Raw genomic sequence first — 5,131 nt, forward strand, 5'->3', positions numbered from 1 at the left:
AGGCGGGGGTGGGGAGCCCTCTGGGCTCCCCCCCGCCCGCCCCACACCCCTCTGATGAACTTCAAATTCCTGGGTCAGACCTTTCATCACCAGCACGAAGTCTCTGGAAAATATACACGAGAAGGATCCAAGTCTAGTTTTTGCAAGGCCTTTGCCCCATCTCTCACCCTCCCCTGACGAGGAAGAGATCAAGAAGCCAAGAGACAGAAAATTGTAAAACAAAACAAAACAAAACAAAACCTTTGTATGAAATAAATAAATCGACCCAAGACGTCATCTTTTTTGTTATACAAACATGTTTTCCTTCCTTTCTGACCCTCTAGCATTTTGGAGTTTGGGGAGTTTATTGAATGCCTAGTGTCCACGAACTCTTGGAAAGTTCATTACCCTGACTCTTCTTGGCTGTTAAATCTTAGCAGTAGTTGCTGGAAAGTAATTTAGTTTCGGGGGGGAAAAAAAAATTTTGTGTTGTTTTTTTTTTTCTTTCTTTTCCCCCAAACACCCTCATCCCTGAGTTCCCACTTTGGGACTTTGTGCTGGATTTTCTCTGATAGTTTATAGATTCCCAAACACATAGCCAGTTTTTCTTTTCCCATGGACTCTGTGGAATTCACCTGAAAACTTGGTGATTATTTATGTTCCAACGTACTTACAGTCAAGCCACCCAGGACTTCGTATCCACAGGAAAACTGACAAATCCAATCAACTCTCCCAGTGCAGCTCTGTAAAGTCTTATTCATTTGGATGCCATCAGTTTAGAATTTTTGGATAATTCAGACAGTCTGGATGGAAGTTGCTTTTTGCACAGTTCTACACGAAAAAAAAAGAGAGAGAGAGAGTTTCTTAACAAATTGATAATGCAAAGCAGACTGTTGGAGCTGAGAATAAACTGTCTTCAAGTTCTCCAGAATAGCATTCACTGACAGGCAATCAACGATTAATTACAAATTATTTTTATCAAACAATTAAAATGAATTCCAGGCAACTCACCATACCTTGGGAATAGTATAGGACAGAGAGAGGGAAAAAAGGGGGGGCTTCCAATCCATCACGCAAGAGCTCGAATTCCAGCTATGTAACTCGTAAGTTTCAGTTACTGTACATAAGCTCCTTCCCTTCCCTGTGCCTTAATTCCGACATATGGAAAAGTTTGCACAATGGACATAAGAATTGGAAATCACATAGGTGAAAGCAGAGTTTCCAAAACTATGCTCAGAAGGATTCTAAGTCCACAAGATATTAACACGTATTGCATGCAAAAGAGATCCATGGCTGAATAAGTCGGGATAAACGAAGCTAAACAAAATTAAATATGTTTGCTTGCTTTTTTCATTTGCTTATGTGCAGACCTTCTCAGTGCCTTTAATATTGTACTTTATATTGCAAATTCCCAAAAGGAGGACATACTAAGCATTTTTTCCCCAAATTTCTTTCCCCAGGAAATTCTTCCTGCTGAAATACTTTTTGACCTCTTACAGAACTCTCACTGAAGAAAGCTTGGAAAACAAAGCTCTAGGATCTGTGGTCTGAACTTTGTGGTAGGGGTATTGAGCCCTTATGGAGACATTTATACTTTATCTCCAAATCTTCTTGGGACCAAGGTCAAAATCTGGAGGAAAGAGTTCATGACCAAAAAAAAAACAAGTTCTGACATATAAAGCCATAGTCTTGCAGACTCCCCACAAACTAGCCTAGAAAAAGTAACTTGTAGGATTTTTTTTAATGTACCTGGAAATCCTTGAATCTGGATGCTAGGATCTTCAGGGTCATTGACTCAAGGCCTGAAAGTTTCAAAAGATTAAGGAAGTAGATTGGGGAGAGAAAGCATAAGAGGGAGGCAAGGAATCTAATTCTGGCATGTGATAACGATGTTACGGAGTGCTTGTAAAATCATTAAAGCAATGAAAAATAGAAACCATAATGGAATAAAATTCAAGTCTTGTTACCAGTTTTCCTTCTGGGAACTATGGTAAATGCAGTTGTTGTTATTTCTCCAAAGAGAAGGACATCTGCAAGGAAGTTGGGATGGTGTTAAATGGTGTCAAGATTTAAAAAGAATGTCAAGATTCATCCCTACCCTAATAAGACTGAAAATGGAATTAAAAAGACAAGAGTTCACAATGAATGTTACAACACAGCTCATAACTAAGAAGGAAATGGAAGTTCCAGATAGTAAGCTGTCGTTCATTTACGTCTTCATTAATTTGTGTTTAGCATGTGACAGGTGCTAGAAGGCTCAGTCAAGGCCCTTCCTGACATTTTGCTCTTGCAAAAGAGCACGTGACCCCTATGGTCATCACAGTGGAGGAAGAAAGGGCTGAAGAGTTGCATGGAGGGTATTTTCTTTCAGGAAGCTTACGTTTTACCAGGGCTGTATGTCAGAGGCAATAGTATTCACCAGCTCTCCCTGTGTTCCTCCACATTTTCCAGCTGCCCTTGACATGAGACTGGGGTCCCTTGACATGAGACTTGGCTCTCTTGACTGGGTTCTGCTTGATGGGAATGTGGGCAGAGATAGGCCCACCTTTAAAAACACCCTCCAGAGGACTCCCCTGGTGGACCAGGGGCTAAGATTCTGCACTTCAGTGCAGGGGGCCTGGGTTCAATCCCTGGTCAGGAAACTAGATCCTATGTGCCACAACTAAGAGTTCGCACGCCACAACAAAAGATCCCATATGCCACAACCGAGGCCCAGTGCAGTCAACTAAGTCATTTTTTATTAAAATAAAATAAAAAACACCCTCCATGCAACTCTTTAGCCCTTTCTTCCTCCCCTGTGATGACCTTAGGGGTCATGTACTCTTTCACAAGAGCAAAAAAGATGGAGAAGGGCTCCCCAAATACATAGAAGACTGATGAGACAGAGAAATAAACATTCACTGAGTCAGGCACTGAGATCTGGGGCTTCATCTTGGTAGTACACAGGAACAAGTGTGGCCGTGTCTGGCCCATGTGAAAGTAAGCAGGAAAATACAGAGAGAAAAGAAGAGAAAGCTGATACACAGAAACAGAACACCCAGCTGAGAAGCCCTGTGAACCACAACAGATGGAAAGAGTCATCTCGGGTCCGGAGTTTCGAGGGTCTTGGTCCCAGGCCCCTGTGAGGTCTACCGTGTACTCTTGCCCTTGTTTTCTTTAATATCCACCAATGTCCTCCAATGCTTTCATGTTCTGGGTATAAGTTATGTAAAATTTTGCTCACTATGACCTAAAAAGCCCTTGACTAACTCAACACGTTATGGCTAGAGCAGTGAATGGGTAGAAGAATGGGACAATCTTTTCTCTTAAACCAAAACATATATAGGGCATACATATGGCACCACATGGGGCTTCCCAGGTAGCACTAGTGGTAAAGAATCCACCTGCCAGTCTCCGGCCATATCAGCCTGAAGGCGCCCGATCTCGTCTGATCTCGGAAGAATCCACCTGCCAATACAGGAGCCCCAAGAGACCTGGGTTCGATCCCTGGGTGGAGAAGATCCCCTGGAGGAGGAAGTGGCAACCCACTCCAGTATTTTTGCCTGGGAAATCACATGGACAGAGGAGCCTGGAGGCCTACGGTCCATGGGGCTGGGAAGAGTCGGACACAACTGAGCGACTGAGCACTCAGGGCACTATATAAGCATGCATAACCTGGCTTTCAAGTTGCACACAGTAGGCTCAGAAAAGTAGATCATAACAGGAGAGACAGAAAAGAACATTGAGAAGATTAATGCTTTTTAATAAAAAGGCTTTCTTCAAAATGGTGTTCAAGTAGGTCATTTTACAATTTCATAAAAAAAGAATAATAACGTAGTGAAAATTGCCAAGATTATGAAGTTAGGACTCATCGTATGCTTGTGCTGAAAGAGCTTGAAATAAAAGACAACCCTTAAGTACCGAGCATTATAATTATATGCTACTTTAAAGAACCACAGTCAATCCTCCTGCTGACTAATCTTAACCTAATCTTAACTATCTGTCAAGAACTGAAGACGGAGAAGCCATCGTAGCGTTTGAGGGATTGTCTCATCCTGGGGTCTGGCTTGAGATTTCCTCTCCCAGGTCCCTCCAGGAACCTGTCTGAGTGACAAGGAGGATTTCATCACAAAATCTCTTCTTTGGATTTCCCTAACCTCACCTGGAAGGGGAAGGGAGAAAAAAAGGAAAAAGAGTCTCAGTAAGAGAAATAACTGAAAGATCATGGGGAAAGAAATCCAGTAGATCAGCTCCTTAAATGAAGGATCTACATGTTTCTTATTATTTCTTTGTCCTCCCTCTAGGGTAGGGAATATGTCCGGCTGCCTCGCTGTTGTACCCTCAGCCTCTGAAGGCAATGTTGGGCAGATGGTAGAGGCTCCATGATTATTTGTTGAATGAATGAGTGAAGCCAATGAGAGTATCCTTTACTGTCTTATTTCTAGATTGATGCCAATTCTGAGACCTAACACTGTCTCAATATAAGAAAAGTATTTCAGGTCATAAACCATGGAATCACTGACCAAATGTGAAATAGCTAGGGAAGCCTCTCACATGAATTGGAAGATTTCGGCGACTGTGATGAAACCCAGAAAGAGAAAAAATATTTCACCGGGGTTATAAAGAGATACCTCTTTGCTCTTCCAATGGTTATTAAATGAGGAGCTGGTGTGTGCTATGTTCATGCTAAGGCCAGGGGTAATTCAGAAATGATACTTCAGCAGAAGGAACAGACCTGTAAAATGGTCTACAGCCAGCACTAGCTGATACAAATCTAAGGGATGCCACATCTGGCATTTTAAAGTTTTGAGCAGTGACTTTAAAAAAAAATGTTGGCTATGCCGTGCAGCTTGCAAAATCTTAGTCTCCCAACCACGGACTGAATCCAGGTCCTGGCAGTGAAATCACAGAGTCCTAACCACTGGACCACCAGGGAATTCCCTCAAGCAGTCACATTTTTAAAAAGTAACTTGTGAAATTAATTTAATATCATTACATGTGTTAATCTACTATGTATATTATTTAACCCAATACATCCAAAATATGGTCATTTTATCATGTGATCAAGATAAACATTATCAATGAGAAATTCTACATTCTTTTTTCATCCTAAGATTTCAAAAAGAGGTATATTTTATACTAACAACCCTTCTTATTTGGATGTTAAATTGTC

Source organism: Bison bison, unplaced genomic scaffold (assembly GCF_000754665.1).
Source record: "Bison bison bison isolate TAMUID 2011002044 unplaced genomic scaffold, Bison_UMD1.0 scf7180017864495, whole genome shotgun sequence".
NCBI lineage: Eukaryota > Metazoa > Chordata > Mammalia > Artiodactyla > Bovidae > Bison > Bison bison.